At 40.2% G+C, this 21,199-nt stretch overlaps 1 protein-coding gene across 4 annotated transcripts in view; it reads left to right on the forward strand.

The window, feature by feature from the left end:
* The window catches only part of HIVEP3 (HIVEP zinc finger 3), a 533,725-nt gene that overhangs the window by 98,000 nt on the left and 414,526 nt on the right, over positions 1-21,199 (forward strand). For 2 of the 4 annotated variants that reach the window (XM_024256939.3, XM_054537211.2), the window contains exon 1: positions 14,591-15,067. The gene's annotated coding sequence lies outside the window, so the exon portion shown is untranslated. Of the gene's footprint in view, positions 1-14,589; positions 15,068-21,199 lie in introns of those variants that run through there. The other 2 variants (XM_063713066.1, XM_054537213.2) reach the window with 2 other exon arrangements.

Here is a 21,199-nt window from a genome sequence, read left to right on the forward strand (position 1 = left end):
ACTAATCAAAATAAAGCTGAAGTCTTTAGATTAATATCAGACAAATGAGACTTTTAGAACAATGATTATTATCTGGGATAAAAAGGAACATCAAATAATTATAAAGGGCTTGATTTTCCAAGAAGACATAACAATACTAAACATGTATGTACCTAATAACAGAGTTTCAAAATACATGATGAAAAAGCTGATAGAGTCAAAAAGTGAAATAGATAATTTCACAATTACAGTTGAAAACTTCAGTGCTCCTTTTTCAGTAAATGATAGAACAAATGGAAAGAAAATCATCAAAAATATAGATGATTTGAGCAACATTATCAACCAACTTGACCCAGTTGATATTTATAGAATACTTTACACAACAACACTTCTTTCTAAAGTGCACATGAAACATTCTTCAAATGATACTATATTCTGGGCCATAAAGCAAACTTAACAACCTTAAAAGACTAGAAACCATAGAAAGCATAGTCATGAACTATAATGGAATTAAGCCAGAAATCAATAATAGAAAGATAAGTGGAAAATCTTCAAATGTATGGAGATAAAACAAAACATATCTAAATAAACCATATGTCAGAGGAAGTCTTAAGGCAATTAAAAAAGTGTTTTGAACTGAATGAAAAGAACTACAACATATCACAATTTGGGAAATGAAGCTAAAGTAGTGTATAGATGGAAATTTATAGAGTTAAATGCTTACACTACAAAAGAGGAAAGGTCTTCAATCAGTAAGGTAAGCATCCACCCTAAAAAGAAAAAAACTAGATAAAGAAGAACAAATTAAAACTAGTGCAAGCAGAAGGAAGAACATAATAAGAGCAAAAATCAATACATTTGAAACAAAAAAGCAATTTGGATATATCAATCAAACCAAAAGCTGGTTCTTTGAAAGATCAGCAAAATTAGTGAACTTCTAGGCAGACTGACCAAGAAAAAAGAAGATACAAATTATCAATATCAGAAATGAAAGAAGGGACATCGCTGCTGACCCTACAGACATTAAAAGAATAAAAAGGTAGTGCAACAAACAACTCTGTGCCCATAAGTTTGACAACTTAGGTGAAATGAACCAATTCCTTGAAGGACAGACATACTAAAATTCATTCAAGAAGAAATATATATCTTCAATAGTCCCATATCTTCTAGGGAAATTGAAGTTATAGTTAAAAGCCTTCCAAAAACAAACAAACAATCAAAAACCAAAACAAAAAATGCAAGGCTAGTTCAACACTGGAAAGATCAACCAATGAAATTAAATACATTTACAGAATTAAGGAAAAGAAAAACCATGATTATCTCAATAGATTTACAAAAAGCACTTTAAAAATTAATCATCTATTCATGATTAAAACTATCTGCAAACTGTGAATAGAAGGCAATTTTCTTAACCTCATAAAGGGCATCTACAAAAGGCTACAGCTAGCAATACACTTACCGGTGAAAAACTAAACACTTTCCCCTTAGTATAAAAAACAATGCAAGATGTTCTCTCTTATGACTCCTATCTGACTTCATATGGAAAGTCCTATAGTACAATAACGCAAGAAAAAAAATAAAGGCAAAAAGATTTAAAAGGAAGAAAGGAAACAATGTCTTTTCATGTGTAACTTTATTGTCTTTGTAGAAAAACCTGAAGGATCATTAAAAAGTTTCTAGGACTAATAAGTGAGTTTAGTAAGGTTGCAAGATACAAAGTCAATTGTATTTCTTCATGCTAGCAATGAACATATGGACTTTGAAATTTAGAGAGCAATAGCCTTTTCAGTAGCACCGAAACCCACAAATTCTTAGGTATAAATCTAACAAAAACAATGTTCAGGATATGTATGCTAAAATCCAGAAAATCCTGGTGAAAGCAATTAAAGAACAGTAAAATAAATAGAGATACTGTATTCATAGATTGGAAGACTCAATATTGCTAAGATGTCAGTTTGTCCCCATTAAAACAAATCTGAAAAAGCACAAAGTTGGAGGACTCAGACAGTACCCAATTTCGAGACTTGTTACAAAGTTATAATAATCAAGGAAGTGTAGTGTTGACAAAATGATAGCTACAATAATCAGTGGAACAGAGTTGAGAGCCCAGAGGTAGACCCACACAAGTATAATCACCTCATTTTTGACAAGGATGAAGAAATGATAGTCTTTTCAACAAATGGTGTTGGAACAGTTGGATATCTATATGCAAGAAAATGAACCTCAACACATACCTCACACCTTAAAAAACAACTGAGAAAAAGATCATAGATCTACATGTAAAAGATAAAACTACAACACATCTAGAAAAAAATCATAGGAGAAAATATTTATGACCTTTGGTTTGGCAAAGAGTTTTTAGATACAACATTAAAAGCACAATCAATAAAAGAAACATTAATGAATTGAACTCGAAATAAAAATTTTGCTCCGTGAAAGACAATGTTAAGGGAATAAAAAGACAAGCCACAGACTGTGAGAAAATATTTGCAATCACATATGTAATGAAGGACTTGTATCCAGAATATATAAAGAACTTTCAAGCTTCAGCAAGAAAGTAAACAACTCTATAAAAAATGGGCAAAATATTTGAACATATGTTTTACCAAAGAAAGCATATGATGGCAAATAAGCATATGAAGAGACACTTAACATTATTTTTAATTAGGGAAATCAAAGTTAAAACCACAATGAACTATCATGCATATCAATTAGAATAGCTACAGTTAAGAAAAAACAAACCTGACAACACTAAGTGTGTGCTGGCAAGGATGCAGAGCCACTGGAACTCTTTCATGTTCTTGTTAAGAATGCACAATGGTACAACTACTTTGGGAAGTAGTTTGGCAGTTTCTTATAAAATTAAAGATATGCTTATTATATGACCCAGCAATCCCACTCCGTGGTATTTACTCAAGTGATTGAAATTTTGTGTTCACTTAGAAACCCATACATGAATATTTGTAACAGCTCTACACATAAACACCCAAACTGGACACAACTGAGATGTTCTTCAACAGGCGAACAGAAGTGATATATCCATAAAATGGAACACTATTCATCTGTAAGAAGGCGCAAGTATTGATTCATGCAACATCATGGATGAATCTTAAATCCATTTTGCTAAGTGAAAGAATCCAGACCCAAAGATTTCATATTTTACTATTCCATAGGATACTTAAGAAAAGGCAAAACTACATTTATGGAAAATGCATTGCCAGGGGTTGGGGTTGACTGCAAGGGGGCAACATGAGGTAACTTTGTGGCTGATGGAACTGCTTTATATGGTACTGTGCTGGTGGCTACAAAACTCTATGTATTTGTCAAACCCATAGATCTGTACACCATAAAGTGTAAATTTTGCCATGTGCAAATTAAGAACAAAATCAATCAGGATACTGAGGAACCCAAGATGTAATGCAGAATATGACAAATGAATCTAACTGCATTGCACATGTATAACATAAATTCATTGAAGATGATGAGGAAAAAGGGAGCTGACCTAAGTAACTTTGGAATCCTGTAAGGCTAAAGACAAAAAGAACTGTACACAGACACTGTACTCTACATGATAAATTTGTCCTTCACAGGGGTATGTGTTAACCATTCTAAAACTATTTTACATATATACTAGGAATGAACAAATAAGTAAATATATTATTGATAATAAGACGCAGGTGTCTGTCTGAGAAACAGGTTACTAATAAGCAAAGCAGAATGATGGAGTGAATCCATGGTGTTTGATTAGAGTCAGAGGTATAAGTATTAACTCATGTTTAAACATATATATATATAAACACATATACACACACTAACACATATACACTGATAGATACGGAAATATAGGTGTGTATCCATGGATAAATATACATACATATGTTTCCTAGCTCTGTCTACTGAGATGGCCTGTAGCACTGTAGCACTAAAAGCACTGACATCCCAGTAGCAGTGAGCACATCAGGTTCCCCAATCTTGGTCTCTAAATGCTATTATTTAATAAGAGGAGCCAGGACTCCTTGGAAACATAGGCTCCAGGACTGGGTAGGAAAACTACAAGATGAGCCTGGAGCATCTTTTGGTGCTAGAAAGTAAGAAAGTGCTGAACAACACAACAACAATGGGAATATGCAGAGTATAGGAACCAACCTGAAAAAGCTCTTATTGGCCAAAGCTTGAACAATTTAGGTCAAAAAAATAAGTAAGGATATATTGGGTTATAACTCAAAGAATAAAATAACTATCCATGAGTCTGTTTTGATAAAAATAAAAGTTGAATAAACTGATTATTTGATGGGGAGAAAGGACAGTTCTTCCTTACCAGAAGAATTCCAATGAATAAATAGAGAGAAGTGGAGGAAATAGAAAATCACCCCTAGAACACTGCAGTCATAGTTGCTGCAGTTCACCTGATAGCTGTTAAACTAATGGGTATAAGTTTGAGAAACATGGTGTTTGCATAGTCTCAAAGTATTTGAGACTCCCAATATTTATCAATTGCAAAGGGAAAAATAGTAATTTCATAGTGGAGAAACCTGGCAGATACCATCTTAACCAAGGGATAATGTGGGGTCTCACTAAGTTGCTCAAGCAATCCTCCTGCCTCAGCCTCCCAAAGTTCTGGGATTACAGATGTGAGCCACCTCACCCAGCCAGTAAGACATATTAACAGCATGTCTCCCTTCCGCAGTTTGATGCACTGAGAAGGGTGCATCATTTCTGTGGCATTCTTGCCAAAACTCCATAATCCCAGTTTAATTATGAAAAAACATCAGACAAACCCAAATTGAGGGACTGTCTACAAAATACCTGCCAAGTGCTCTTCAAAAGGGTCAAGGGCAGGAAAGACAAGGAAAGACTAAGGAATAGTCACAGATCAGAGGAGACTAAGGAGAAATGACAACTAAATGCAATGTGGGATCCTGAATTGAATCCTGGAATGAAAAAGGACATCAGTGGAAAAACTGGTAACATTAGAGAAAATTCTGTAGGTCAATTAATAGTATTGTACCAATCTCAATTTCCTAGTTTTAATAATTGTACTATGGTTATGTAAGATGTTGCTGTTAGTGAAAACTGGGTAAAGGGTGTATGGGAACTTGTACAATCTTTACAATTCCTCTATAAGTCTAAAATTATTTCAAAATAAAAAGAAAAAAAGTAGGGAGAGCATTTGATGAAATAGCCCTGAAGGAAAGAAATGAAGAATCCTCTGTGCTATAAGGGACACTTTAGACTGTGAGTGAGACTCGTGGAAGAACATTTTGCATACCACCTGGGCACTCCTGTAACCCACTGTAGTCTTTGGACTATAATTTGAGAATTACTGTAATAGGGTCATCTGACCCAACTCATTTAAAGACATCCTATTTTTAGAGATATTATTTAATTCTTTCTTAAAAATTGCTTTAAAAAGCAATACATGCTTTTACAAGCCTTTTTTTTTTTTTTTTTTTTTTTTTTGAGACTGAGTCTTGGCCTGTCACCCAGGCAGGAGTGTAATGCTGCAATCTCGGCTCACTGCAACCTCCGCCTCCTGGGTTCAAGCGATTCTCCTGCCTCAGCCTCCCAAGTAGCTGGGATTATAGGCACGCGTCACCACTCCCGGCTAATTTTTTGTATCTTTAGTAGAGACAGGGTTTCACCATGTTGGCCAGGCTAGTCTTGAACTCCTGACTTCATGATCTGCCCACCTCTGCCTCCCAAAGTGCTGGGACTATAGGCTTAAGCCACTGTGCCCCACCTACAAGCCGTTTTTAAAAGATAATTCTTTTATCCTTCTAAGAGAGGTATGAAGTTTTTTTTCTCCTTGCTTTTATGGACTGTGATTATTGGGGAGAAGGGTTGCAAACAGGTGGTCCATCTTCTGATTCCAATTGTTTTTAGCTACACAGCTTTCAGCTTTTTCATTTTTAAAAGATAGATATGTAGAGAGGCATGAACACTCCAGTTCTCTTTTGCTTATGCCAAGCTACTTTGCATGCTTACGTTATTTGATTGGCCCTGAAGGCACATAAGTTTTTTACCCCAGGTGAATGTAATAAATTACATGTGATTTGGGGTGTTTATTCACTATTCTCTAGTCATGACTTTAATGACTTTTTAATGACTTTGCTATGTTTGTCTTGCAGCATTTTTGGGTAGTCTATGGGTTGCCAAAAGAGAACTCCACCCCACCCCCAAAACACACACATAGAGTTTGTTTAGCCAGAATACACAAACTGACCAGAAGCCAGGTGGCCTGTCTCAGTGCAGGATTGGGTGGCTCGCAAGGGTGCCCATTTGGGAGATGTCAAATGGGTACCCAAAGGAGGATCTCACCAGATCAGAGAAACTCATTTGTGCTACACCACACTCCTTTTGTACTAGAAGCTTACAAGACTGAGGGAAATACTCCAATCACTTTGCTTAATACTTCCTAGAAGGGAATTCTTACCAACATCAGACTCTCCTGGTTCTTGAACCCAAACAGCCTGACAAGGCTACATCCTCGCCTGAGACAGAAAGCTGGGTCAGACTCCAGAAGCTGGTAGCTGAGCAGAGTCTCTGCCTCAAACTTTCTAGTGTGCTAGAAAGCTGAAACTCACAGTGGCTTATCACTAGGATTGTCAGAATTAGCCATGGAGCCTTAAAGATATACATATGCCAAGACCCTCCTGTAGCAACTTGGAAGCATCCATATTTTCCCTAAAACTCCATAGGGTTTTTGATACACAACCTCAAGTAGGACCTTCAGGCTGCAAGAAACTTTAGCTAACATATTTTAAAAATTTCTCTTAATATTCCTTTTTTTTGTTCACAAATTTATGACTATTCCACTTAAGGCACTAATGGGGGCACTTAAGGCACTAATAACTTCACAATGGGGGAAGTTCCCAGCACAATGACTGGAACATAGTAAGCTCTCCATAACTGCTCATCTCCTTCCTTTCCTCCTCCTACTTCATTTGGACCTTATTTTGATCTGCTATTTCCTTCCCCTACAAACTGAGGTCATAGCCTCCCCACTGCATTATACTTCATATTGATCAGGTGTTTTGATGAGCACTGTGTTTAGCTTGAGTGCCACAAATAAAGTGCCTTTTGAAGAATGATGTGAAATTACAAAGGATAGAAGCTAGTTTGAGTGACAGAATTAGATCCCAGATGTCAGGGCAAAATGAGGGCTGATTCAAACAATATGAAACATAATAGGGCTAAATGTAAGGTCTTATAGTGGGGTCCAGGAAATTAACTGTGTGAGTGCAGGTCAGGGGAGGTGTGTGGCTTGGTAGCTGCAAATATAGAAAGTACGAGGGAGTTGAAAATGATAGTTGTATGGCTTAGGGCACAGATATAGTTGCTGTCACAAAGACCTAATAGAACAATGGCTTCAATAAGCTAAACAATTATTTCCCTCTCACAGATTGGGAATAAACAGTATAGGGTGAAATGGCAGCACCAGGGATAGGATCCTTCTATCTTGTTGCTCTGCACCACTCATCCACATGGCTATCAGGTCCGCATTTCAGCCAATGGCAAAAGAAAAAAGGAAGGGAAGGCATGATCCTTCCCTTTAAGAATATGGCTGGGAAATTATACATTTCACATCTGCTTACATCCCATTGGCTAGAACCTGTCCTTCTGGCCACACCTTCCTATAAGACAGGCTGGGAAATGTAGTCTTTGGCTGGGTAGCCATGTTCCTAGCTAAGAATTTTATTACTAAGAAGGGGAGAGGGGAATAGATACTGACAGAAACATTTGCAGCCTTACAGTTAAGACAGTATGTACAGTCATGCAATTTGATTGCCAAAAAGTTTTGGGCAATATTCTATTGCATTGATATAAGAACAGTATCTTCCAGAACAGGAGTTGGCAAGCTATTGCTGAAAAGGAACAGATAGTAAATACACTTGACCCTTGAACAACATGAGCTTGAACTGTATGGGTCCACTATATGCAGATTTTCTTATGCCTCTGCCACCCCTGAGATACCAAGACCAACTCTTCCTCTTCTTCCTCCTCCTCAGCCTACTCAATGTGAAGACCACAAGGATGAAGACCTTTATGATGATTCACTTCTACTTAATAAACATTAAATATGTTTTCTCTTATGATTTTTCTTAATAATATTTTCTTTTCTCTAGCTTACTTGTCAGTATACAATATATAATACATATAATGTACAAAATATGTGTTGACTGTTTATGGTATCACTAAGGCTTCCAGTCAGCAATAGGCTATTAGCAATTAAATTTTGGGGGAGTCAAAAGTTATATATGAATTTTTGACTGCATGAGAAGTCAGAACCCCAACCCCTGAGTTGTTCAGGGTCAGTTGTATTTTAGGCTTTGCAAGCCACGTATAGTCTCTGTCATACATTCTTTTCTGTTTTTTGTTTGTTTTGTTTTGTTTTTACAATCATTTAAAAATGTCAAATCCATTCTTGGCTTATGGGCTGTAAAAATTAGGCTGCACCAAGGGCTGTAGTTTGCAGACCTCTGTTCTAGAACAAGTATGGTGGTGAGTCTGGAGTCACATCTTAAGATGCACAAGAATGTGTTCAGGGGAGGTGACCAAGTTAGGGAAGGGACTCCAGGTGAATTTCTAAGAACAATAATGATTGGAGGCATTGGTTGCTTTTAGCCTAGAGAAGCTCAGACTCTTAATGACCTGATCAATGGCTTCAGATATTTGAAGGACATTCAGGTGGTTTGGAGATACCCTTGTTTTGTATGTACCCAAAGAGAAGAACAAAAATCAGTGAGAAAAAGTTCTGGAACAGAGACTGCAGCTGCATAAGGACTTTCTCATGATCACTTATCATTTATGGAACCCTTATTCCCAGGCATTGTTCTAAGCATTCTACATAGATGGTCTCGCTTTATCATCAACAACTCCAGTGGGTAGGTACCTTTCTTACCTCTACTTAATAGATGAGAAAAAGTCAGTGTTAAGAGGTTATATAACTTGCCCAAGGACATTTTGCTACTAAGTGGTAGGGCCGTAACAACTCCAACTCTCTACCATCTCCTTGCATGTGACTTTTGAGGTAAGATATATAAATAATTTAGCAGCACCAGGTACATAGTAAGTATTGTTATTGGCAATAATAATAATAATTATAGTCCCTAGGAAGTACTATGTTTCTCATCATGGTGGTTGTAGTTTTCTATGGCTGCCATAACAAATGACCACAAACTCAGTTATTTAAAACAACCCATTTCTCTGCTTACAGTTTTAGAGGCCAGAAATCCAAAATCAAGGTATTGATAGGGCTTTGCTCCCTCTGGAGGCTCAGGGGAGAATCCATTCCTACCTCTTTCTGCTCCTGGTGGCCTCTGGCATTCCTTGGCTTGTGGCTGCATCACTCCAATCTCAGCCTCTGTAGTCACATTGCCCTCTAGCCCATCTCCTACCTCAGTCCTATAAGGATACTTGTGATTTCATTTAGGGCCCTCCTGGATAATCCAGGATCTCTCCTCATCTCAAGATCATTAACGTAATCACATCTTTTGCCATATAAGGTGAAATTCAGTTTCTAGGGATTAGGGGGTAGATATCTTTGGGGGCCAGTAATTAGCCTATCACAATGGTATCTAAGCATAGACTGGATGACCACGTACTTTTCTTTCCACTATTAGAAAAAAAAACTTCATAGAATTCTATGATTTACAGTATTGGTCAATCATAACACCTATCTTTCCCTTGTGGCATTTTTGTGTATGTGAAAATAGAATATTTTTAAAGCCTTATTTTATTTTTAATTGACAGATAACACTTGTATATATTTATGGGTACAATGTGATGTATCAATATATGCATAGTGTACATTATAGAATGACCAAATCAGGCTAATTAGCATATTAATCACCTCAGATATTTATCCTTTCTTTGTGGTGAGAACATTTAAAATCTTCTCTTTTAGCTATTTTGAAATATATAGGGCATTATTATTATTAACTGTAGCCACCATGCTGTACAGTAGGGCACCAGAACTTATTCCTCCTATATAACTGAAACTTTGTTCCCATTGGCCAATGTCGCTCCTTTCCCTTCCCCCCAGCCACCTCCCCCAGCCTCTGGTACCACCATTCTACTCTCTACTCCTATGAGTTTGACTTTTAAAGATTCCACTTATAAGTAAGCTCACACAGTGTTTGTTTCTCTGTGCCTGGCTTAATTCACTTAACATAATGTCCTCTAGGTTTATCTGTGTTTTCACAAATGGCAGAATTTCCTATATGAAAATAGAATATATTTTTAACAAGATATCAGTTAGAGGTAATACTTATATTTTTTCAAATACATAGCCACAGTCCAACACTATTTATTGAATAACACATTCTTTCCTCCACTGATTTAAAATTCAGTTTTTATTACTTAACTACCATGTAGTAACCATTATAGCTAAATTTGTTTCTTGACTTCCATCAATCCACTTTGTAGGTTTCTGCATTTGTACTGTGCCATTTTGTTTACTGTAGCATTAAAGTATATATTTCTAACTGATGAATTGTCCTCTTATTATTCTTTGTCAATTTTTTTGATCAATTACTCTTTTACTGTTTTTGTTTTGTCATCATCTATTTCAACTTTAAAAACTCCTTATTATCATTTTAATGTGGTCTTGGGAAGAAGAGGAAATAGATGGAATTATTGGCCTGCCATAACAATCCTCTCTTTCTTTTCTTTTCTTTATCTCTGTCTTCCCTTCCTTCCCTTCCTTCCTTCCTTCCTTCCCTCCCTCCTTCCTTCTTCCTTTTTTAGTGATTTTACCTGTTTCCATTGACATTTTCTATTTTTTTGTTATAATTATATGGAAGTTTAATTCCAGACACATATATGTAAGAGATAGATATAGATATGAATTCAGATCTGGAATAAATGTACATACACTCTTATCTTTTAAGACTTCTAACAATTAAATTTTACAACTATATTCTCAATTATTTTTATATTTGACCACATATTTTATTGGCTTTATTCATTACATTTTTTATATAACATATCTTCTCCTTTCTTGAATTTGTTATCCTGCCTTATTTTTTCCTCAGCTGGAAGAGATCTTCAAGTAACCTTAAATTATTTTTAATAAAGGGTGTTTGGGTGATATAATTTCTGTGTCTTTGAACATACCTTTCTTTTTCATTGCATAAGAGAAATTATAGTTTGGCAGCTGGTAGAATTCTTAAATTGTACTAACATTCCCTTAGAATTCTACAGAAATTTTACCAGTGTCTTTTAGCATAGTGTTACAGAAGAGAAGTATGATATTAGTCTGATTTTCTTTCCTTTTAAGCAACCTGATTTTTCTCCTTTATGAGGAAGCTTGTCATTGTTTGTCTTTGCTCTTGGAGTATCAGAGTACATCTGGAAGTGTGTATTCTTTCAGTAGTCCTGCTGCCTAGCACAGCATTTGATCTAAGGCCTAAAGACTTTCTTCAGGTTAAGGAAATGTTCTTCTGTTATTTCCTTGATTATTGATTTCTTCTTCATTAATGATGCCTCCATCTGGAACTCCTATTAGGCTAATATTGATTGGATATTCTGGATCTCTCTGTTATATCTTATGTTTTATCTGATTTTTTAAATCTCTTTTGTGTGTGTGTGGTGCGTGTGTGTGTGTGTGCACTTTTTTGGGAAGGTCAGTGGCATTTCAAAAGGAGCTGATATCCTGCCCCTATTCAACCTTTGGCTTCTATTATATTTGGAAAACACCTCTCACTTTCCAAAGAAGCTGTGGACCTATTTCTGTGTCCAGCCATTCTGTGTGGAGAAACTGACCATGTTCCTGATGTCCCTTAATTTGCCTTTAAACTGCTGCCTATGATTCTCCTCCAATCCTGATTCTCAGAGTTTGGGATTTTCCAAGACTGTTTTCTGGAAACCTGTACACTTACTTCTTAGGGGTCTGTATTAGCCTATTCTTACTCTGCTAATAAAGACATACCTGATACCAGGCAATTTATAAAGAAAAAGAGGTTTAATGGACTCACAGTTCCACGTGGCTGGAGAGGCCACACAATCATGGCAGAGGTGAAGGAGGAGCAGAGGCACATCTTACATGGTGGCAGGCAAGAGAGCGTGTGCAAGGGAACTACCCTTTATAAAACCATCAGATCTCATGAGACTTATTCACTATCACAAGAACAGCATGGGAAAAACCTGCCCCCATGATTCAGTTACCTCCCACCACGTTCTTCCCATGACATGTGGGGATTATGGGAACCACAATTCAAGATGAGATTTGGGTGGGGACACAGCCAAACCATATCAGGGTCTTTGCAGAATCATGAGTTTATCAGTACTAATTAGTTTTTCCTCCCATGTCCCATCTACTTTGTATCTTCCCGTATTATTCAAAATGTCTGCTTTATTGATGGCATCTTTCCCTGGTTCCCAGCATTGCCAGTGAATTTACCATTCCCCAAACCAAAAGCCCCGGTTTGGAAATAGTGGAGAGTTCTGACACATCATATGGATAGCTGGACCAAATGACCTTCCAGCCTCATCTAACTCTGGGAGGCTTTTTCTTTAAAGCAGCATAATTAAAGGGTTGAGAAACAACTTTTACTGAAAAGGCCAGAGAGATAGAGTTTAGTTTACTCAGGAGAATAAGGTGAGACTTAAATGGTGAGTCACACTAAGCCTGCTGAAGATACAGCAGGAGGGACTAAGATTAAATTACAACCGAAGTGATTCACATTGGTCACTACAAAGATCATTTAACCCTTAAAAAGTTGTGTAGCATCATGATACATTGCAAAGCCAAGTTATAAAGCCTCATTTTCTGGAGCTGTTCTCTTTAAAGGTAAGAGGATGGACTCGAGTCACCTTCTGAATTATCTGACAGCCCTGTGACATGATTATACCTTGGTGCCTGAGGTGTTAGATGGGAAATAAACAGCAGCATCTAGTAAACTCTTCTGGGGTAAAAAAAAAAAAAAAAAAATCTTGTTTTCACCCAGCCTTACTGATTTTTTTTAGTGTGAAGACAGAATGTTCTTGTCAAAAACAAGTTCTCCAAATTTATAAACCTGATTGGAGACACCTTTAGTTTCTTCTCAAACATGCTGGGAAAATAGGAATGTCACTGAGACTCCTTCACCATCCCCTCGCAGTCCCTATTCCCCGGGGGGCTGGGTAGATGGAGAAGCAGGGGGCACGGGCTGGACCAGGGAGAGAGTGACAGGCTCTCTGTGGTAGGTCTGTGCCTTGTCACAGAGCCTCCTGGGCTCAGGTCTGTGGTGGCCGCGGGAGAGCCAGCTCCACGCTGTGTGGCTGGTGACATTTCCGGCTGCCAGGGCCCAGCCAATCAGTGATGGACCCAGCTTGCTTGGGCGATGACACATGAAATATGATAATTTTCTGCCAAAGGGCCCTGGAAGAGGGGAAGGAAGAGAGTGTGTGTGTGTCGCTGGGAGGGGTCCACACAGGAGCGCCTGCGATGAGGTGGGAGGGTGACAGTGCACTTATTTTCACGGTTTGCCTGGCAGGACTAGGCAAGGGAGAGAATGGGCTGTGATGCTGGAGCGGCTGTAGGAGTGCCCCTGTAGCTCCCGAGGTGAGCCACTGCCGCTGCTCTTAGGCGGGAACCAGCGGAGGAGCAGACAGCGCCATGCTGGAGCTCTGGGGCTGGGGTGAAAAAGAAACTGTCAAAGACATTTGCCTTCTTGTCACACGTGAGCAAGGTTAGGACTCTTGTTTCTTCTCAGTGCTACCTCTTTAAAAGCCAGAACAAAACTGCAGTAAACACCATCTGGGTGGCTGAGGTACTCGAAGAATAATTTTTTTTCAAAAAAATTTAGGCTGGACGTTGTCTCTCCCCCTACCCTGTTTTTCTACCTCCATACCTCCATGCTCACCCTTAAAAGAAAAGTGAAAAACAACAGAACTCAATAACAAAATCTTGAAACGGGCCTAAGTCTGAATCGTAAAGACTCTAACTAAGGTTCAGGTGGTAGTTCTGATTCCTGATTCTGGTTGAAAGAAAGTATGTCTTGGAATGCGATGTGGCTCTGGATTATGTTCGAGTTTAGAAATAGTGCCAGAGCTATTCTTTGATTTGTGGACATGGACCCTGAGACTGCAGAGCAAGGCAGGGCAGGGCAAGGAGTGCCCGTGTTGAGCTCTCAGGTGCAGAGGCCCCACTCCCTTCAGCCACTGTTGAGGCTCCCCGGCCCCTGATCTGCAGCCAGAGGCTAGTGAGGTGTGATACGCCTGCTGACAAGAGTGCCCTGTCTCGTCTGACCCGTGAACATGGGTGTTCAGAAGTGAAGGATCATAGTGTTTACATAACGTGCCGATTAGTCACTGAGAAGCTCATCAGTGCAATAAATATTTATGACTTGCATTTGCACTTTTTTCTCTCTCTCCACGTATATATGTATAATATATGTGCATATATATATATGCACATATATTATACATATATGTTGTTTTTTAAAAAGCACCAGTAAATGACATTCTTATCACTGTGTGCAAGCCTCCTGTGGCTTTAGGCATGGGACTGGCTTCCTGCGCTGGGAGTGACAGCTATTCCGAAGTGATAATTGGTGTACTGTGTCTTTAAAAGGTTAAAACCCCTTTCAAAAAAGGTCTGGACTCCTAGTGGAAAAGACAAGCGAGGCATGGGTTGGCTCTGGATTCAGAAAACAGCTGCTGATTAGATTCTGTGTCTGCGGGCTGAATTTATTCCGTGTTTTTCAGCAGCATGAATTCAAGAGGGATGCTTCTGTTTGGGTTTCTGATCGTGATTTATATTTATTCAGAGGAATAACAGAGGGTGGATCTGTTCCCGGCGCGAGCATGCTCACAACCAGCCGACTCTCCCATTATCCAACTGCCTAGTTTGGTGCTTCAATGTACATGGCTATTCCGTGTGCATATGTGTGTATACAAACACGCATGCATGCCTGGATGGACATACGTATGCACAGGTTATTTTTTAAGGACAATTCTTTCAATAAGGTCTTTACCCCTTACTTGAAACAGGTGTTCATGAAAAAAATGCACAAAATCCTGCCTGGCCGGAATAATTCATGAAGAAGGGGCTGGATCCGTGGGTCAGAGAACACAGGACCAGTTTGCCATCCCAAGGCCGAAGGTAGGGGACTCTGGGTTTTTATTCGGCGGATGGATTCCTTGCGCTGTATTTTACCTTGTGATTGTGTTTTTGCCTGAGGCCGCACCGAGAAGCAGAATAGCGAGCTGCGATTCCATTTTGTGTATGCCTTTCTTAGGCAAGGTGTCCGGCTGCCGAGACTCAGGGGCCGGCCGGGTGGGCTGCGCGTGGCGGCCAGTGCCCCCGGTGGGCTGAGCGCGCTGCTCGGCCTGGTGCTGGGGATCGGCGCGAGCCTCAAGTGACCCCCGCGCGTCAATCACAGGCGGCGGCGGCGGCGGCAGCGGCGGCGGGGCTGTAACCCTATGCGCGCCGTGCGCTCCAGCGCTGCTTGCAGCAGGCTCTGCTGGGCTCTGCACCCGCGCACTGGCGGTCGGCTCCATAGGAGCCTCGGCTGGGGGGCTTAGGCATCGCGTCCCGTGGCACCTGCGTTTTCTTGTGCTGCCTTGGCTGCTGCTCCGGATTGTTTAGGCGGACTGCAGTAGCCTGCTTGGTTGAGAATGAGATTGGTATGATGCTGGCTGCTGAGACAGAGGGGATAGCTTTCTTTTTCCCCCTTAATCCTAGCCCCCTGAAAATATTCGTAAAGCAAAATCATCTCCCAACCCCCAACCCGACCCAACCAAACCCAAACCAAACTCCTATTCTGTAGGGCATTCTTGCCTCCCTGCTAGCAGAGAGAGTGTCCCCTCCAAGTTATGCCCCACATTTTACTGTCTTTTAAATGGAAACACTGATGGTGCCGAATGGTCCCTGATGATATTGTCCAGGCTGCTGAGGACTCCTGAGTGTGGCAGTGGTGCTGAGGAACTTGGAGGCTCGGCCCTGGTTTCCTTTAACGTAGCTGGTTTGGTTTCTGTTGCAGGTCAGGAATATTTCTGTGGCTAGGCCCTTCCTTGAACTTTGGGGGCAGTGGTTGCAGGAAGAGGGTCTGCAGGTCTGGTCGCTGGGTGAGCAGCACTCTGGCCGTCTTTCTGCTATACGCTGACGTTTCTGGTAGCCCTTGGCATCTTAACCACAGCAGCCAGGTGCCCACTGGCTACCTGGAGTGCTTCGGTTTTGTTAACTCTGGTGTGCATTTTGGGTGTTACGGGGGGAGGGAAGAGGAAAGAGGGAGAATGAGGTGTTTGCTGAACTGATCTGCATGGCAGTGTTCTCCAGCCCATGTTTGTGTGATTATGTAATGATCAGACGTGTGCCCAAACAGCTCCCCACCATCTCCTGGCTCTCCCCCAGACTGAAGAAGTTGGGTGCTACAGTTGTTTAAGATGTCTTTATGTAATTATGTGTGTGCTGGGGGCAGGGAGAGAGTGGGGGCAAGGAGGAATAATTCGAGCAACTTAAATGTGAAGAACACAGGTCAGTGATCATGTGTCCCTCTGAGGACAGTGTGGTATTAGCTCTGGGTCAGTGTTGATCTGAAGACCCTCCCGTATCTCTTTCAGCCAGTAATTGCTTACCTGAACTTTCATTTGGTAATTTCACCCCTCTTGCACCCTGGAGACAGTTGGACCCAGGAGAAGGACCCCTGCAGGGCCTCCAGTTTCCCAATTCCAGGCAGAAAATGAATCCTGAAGCCAAGGTAACAGGCCAGGTCCCAGCTGTTCTTCATGGTCCTGCTGAGCAGCCAGTGTAGGGAGGAGTTCCTGTCCACTAGGGTGTCACTTGTGCTCTGGGGTTGGGCTATACTGTGGGGCTGAAGAATAGACCTCAGATGCTGTCTGAGCTGTTTGACATATGCTCTTTAAAGTTGTGATGGCTTGCAGAGGCTGGAGGCCCTTTACGTAGTTGCATTTAAAGATTGTGGGAGTTTTTTGCAAGGAAGGAGGACGGCTGTCCAACTAAGACACCTGCAGCCAGGAGGAGAGGGTGTGACACTTAGCTCTCTCGGCTTCCTCCCCACTCCATCTAGTTAAGGCACCCACAGGATACAGAATTGTTAACAGGGGACTTCCTGTCACGCCCCTGAGCGCCTCAGCCTGGGGCTGTTGGGCAGATTTGTTAATTTGATGGCAAAGTCTGGCCCCTTAAGGCTAAGATTGTTTTTTTGCTCTCAACACCCCAGTGGGTTTGCTTTGAGGGCCAACTACTACTGTGAACTCTGTGGCAGTGGATCAAGATGTGCTCAACTGGCACTATTGTTGAGCTGTCTCCGCCCATTGTGTTTAGTGGCAGCCACCCTCCTTGGAGTGGAGAAGTGTGTGCTGCCTTTGGGCCCTTGCCAAGTGAGCTGTTGAGACATTTAGTGTGTGAAAGGTACAGGCAAGAAGAAGATGCATTTAGTCTGAAGTCCCGGCAGGTTCTAGGACATGATTTGATGAAAGATAACATTAAGAAAGCTGTGCGACAACTGGATAGCATTTAACTTGTCTCTCACTCCCTACTCTGTGAATTCCCTGATGTCTTTAAGGCTCTTTTCTGCCCTCCATGCTGCCCATCAAGGAGTCCCTGACATGCTGTTCTCCATCCTGTTTCCTGGGGAGTCAAAGTGTATTTACAAATCTGCAGATGCACTGGGCGGGCAGGGCTGGAAAATACTGGCTGTATCAACAGGCAGCACTAGCATTCTGGGTCAGACTTGGCCAAAGTCCGTGACCAATTTTCTTCCTTATCTGTAAAGTAGGTGTAACCATCATAACCTTACCAAGACCACTGAACTATCTTGAGAAGAAAAATGACATACGTTTAGTAACATATGCTCTGTAGTTGATAGGTATTAGGATAATACCACAACAATCTGGAACTCACATTTGTATAATTTCACTTATCCAGTTGGGACCTAGATGGCAAAGCAAGAGTAAGGTCATAAGTCCATGAGCTACAGTTCATGAATTTTGATCATTGGAGGAAATTTTATACCCTCTTTCAGGCCTCTGCATTTACTTCAAGTTTTAAGAGGCTTGCTTATTAGTTTGTCAAATGCACCTAGCAAATTGGAAGCAACTGATACTGTACTGTGCAAGGATTATTAAAGATCTTTTATCAAGTATCAGTAAGAAGTAAGAGTAAAAAACATAAAAACTAAAAAAAAATTAAAAGGCACAAGAATTCAAGGCATGGAATTCTAAAGCTGATATGAGCATTTAATGTAAGCAATTCAGTGAAATTTTAAGTATTTTGATGGATCTTTGGTACTCTGTTTTATAACATAGTAACTGATGCTCACAATGACCCACATGTATCCATAGAAGTTAAAATTATATTTTGTTCATCCAGTTTAAAAAGACAGAGTTTTGAAGTATTCCCAAATGATTTTTTTTTGCATGATTCTTAGAGAAAAAACTGCAACTATCCATGATAATGGCACCTGTGAGGTTTCTGGATAGCCGGTGGCTTACTCGCCAAAATTATATTACAACTATAAAGCTCTGCTGTTGAAATTGAGAACTTTATGATCTTTTGTCAAAATTTATCAGGGAACTACTATGCTACTGTTATTATTAGTGGTTATGTTCTAACATTTGGTACTAAAGAAAATACTCATGAACCTCAACCTGTCTTGTTATGATCAGGAAACACACTTAGAGTTCTTCCAACTTGATGACTTTAATTCTGGAGTTGGAAGAGACCTAGTGATGGAAAAGATGGAGCAGGAGAGGTAGACCCTACTGCTATCTGTTTCTTACATCTGTGTAGCAAATGTAGACTTACCACTACCCGGATGTTGTTCAAGCTGTCATGGCCACACCCTTATGCTAAGCAATGGTGTTTTTTCAGTTCAGACGTCTTGCTGAAAACTGGAAGGTGGCTGAGATACACCTTCCAAGGTGCCAAACTTGGCCTGACCCTCTGACAATGTGTTCAGTTAAAATTTGCTCCAAAACAAAGGCAAGAGGAAAAACAAAAGTAGAGGAAAATAAATGTAGACATTTTTAAAATAGTATTTTAAAAATTCAGTACATACATGGAAAATGTGAGGACCTAATTAAAAGTAGTGGAAGAGTATTTCTCAGTTTGTAGATGTACATACATTCATTGTTTTGGTAACTTATTTGAAAAAATTCTTTAACTAAAAGAAACTGTCAGTAATAGGTTATTGAATATAATCACAAATACTTAGAACTCTCCAAAGGTTCCCTGTATCTAATTGTAATATAATGGAGAAAAGGGTATTCCCTGAAATCCCAGGGGGCTTGGAAGGCAGAGGAGGTGAGGCATGGTGTTGGGAAGTGACTGAACCACACTATCCAGAGGGCTGCCCTGTTGGGAGGTTTCACAGTTGGAAATATGTGCTTGGGAGGCAGGACAACAATGGAAGTGGTGAGTACATGACTGATGGGTCTCCCCTACTCATTACTAAGTGTTTTTGAAATGCCAGGTGCAGCTGGAATTCTTGTGGATAAAGGGGGAAGCTTTATATCTAAATATGAAGTAGGGGTGATCTGAAAATGCCCTTCAGATTTGGGGAGCAAAGCCAGGGAGAAGCATAGGGAAGTTAGTCTCAGAAATCTTGAGATCTCTGAGCATCGGTGGACCCTTGAATTGGGGTTTGGGATCAACTTTTAAAAAATGTGTTATATATGAAAAACTGAGATCCAAAGAAAAGCTAATAAACAAATAGTAGAAAAATATGGAAAAAATAAAAGCGGTGTTATGAACACACGACATGCTTTGCCGAATCTCAGTCACCAATTTTAGTCTATTGAGTCATTCATTGGACTTCCAGGCTTAGCATTAGATGTTGAAACTATCTTAAGATCAGAGGAGCTGGATACAGTGGCTCATGCCTGTAATGCCAGCTGCTCAGAAGGCTGACACAGGAGGATCACTTGAGCCCAGGAGTTTGAGATCAGCCTGGGCAACATAGCAAGACCCTGTCTTAAAAAAAATAAAAATAAAATTATCTGGACATGGTGGCTCACACCTGTAATTCTAACTACTCAGGAGACAGAGGCGGGAGGATCTCCTGAGCCCAGGAGTTTGAGCCTGCCATGGGCTATGATCACATCACTGTACTCCAGCCTGGACAATAGAGCAAATACGTCTCTTAAAAAAAAAAAAAAGATCAGAGATGCCCTGATAAACATGAATTGATTGGATTTAAATAGAAGAAGAATTTTGAAATCCTCCTCCATCAAAATTCTATACAGTAGACGCTTGACATTCTCAGTGGATACATCTCAAGCCCTTGGCAAATCCCCAAGTTTGCAAATGCAGAAATATTTGCATAGGCTCTTGACTTCCTCCTGAATCAGGTTTCAGTCCAGAGTGAAGAGGTTCCTATGACTATTCACAGGCTACCAATTATTTGCCTTTTCAATTTGCACTCAAGGAAATTAAGTTTCTTTCACCTCCAGAGAGTTTCTGTTTCCCTGGTGGCATCTTGGGATGGGGTTACTGGGTCTTTGAGAAGGCTCCCTCTCTAGCTAAGTGACTTGTTCTTTGCTGTGGCTTTACAACGTACAGTTCACATTTGTGCTCCAGAGAAAAGACAAATTGCCATGTGGTGTGGCTATTAGGGGTTGTTCACAAATAACTGAAAAAGTGTTGAATCTACAAGCATCTGCTGGGTTTGCTAAAAAATTGCACATGTGTGCAGCCCCTCAAACTCCCCCCAATTCCCTGGCCCTCAGTATACACTTAATACAGTGTTAGAAACTTCCCCTGACTGTCAGCAAATCTTGATGAGGGGAATTGGGCATAGAACAGCTGAAGCGTCTGGTAAAGAACTTAAAATGAGAGCATCACCATTGAAATCTTAGCAAGAGAAGCAGAATGTAGTCATTTGCTCCATGCCCTCATTTTGAAGATTTCAAAATTTGATTAAAAAACCCACTATGATTATGATTGTATTAAATAAAGAAGCCAAAGCATAATGTGCCCTGGAGGTTGGGCCTTGCTGTACCTCGCTGGAAAGATTCTCACAAGAATGTTTTGGAGTGGTCTGGGGAGAAGCTCATAGAATTTTAAGTGGGTTTAAGAGCACACCAATTACAATTGAGGAGAGCATCTTTGCCCAGCAACTAGAAAAGATATGGCAGGAACTGCAGCAATTTGGTATGAGAGTTTCTTATTAAATTTGTGTTGTGACCACCTTTTGAAATAACTTTAAGGAAATAGCCCCTAGATGCAAACGAATGCTTATAAACTGTGTAGAAAGGTCTAAAGAATAACATT

This window comes from Pongo abelii, chromosome 1, assembly GCF_028885655.2.
Source record: "Pongo abelii isolate AG06213 chromosome 1, NHGRI_mPonAbe1-v2.0_pri, whole genome shotgun sequence".
Classification (NCBI taxonomy): Eukaryota; Metazoa; Chordata; class Mammalia; order Primates; family Hominidae; genus Pongo; species Pongo abelii.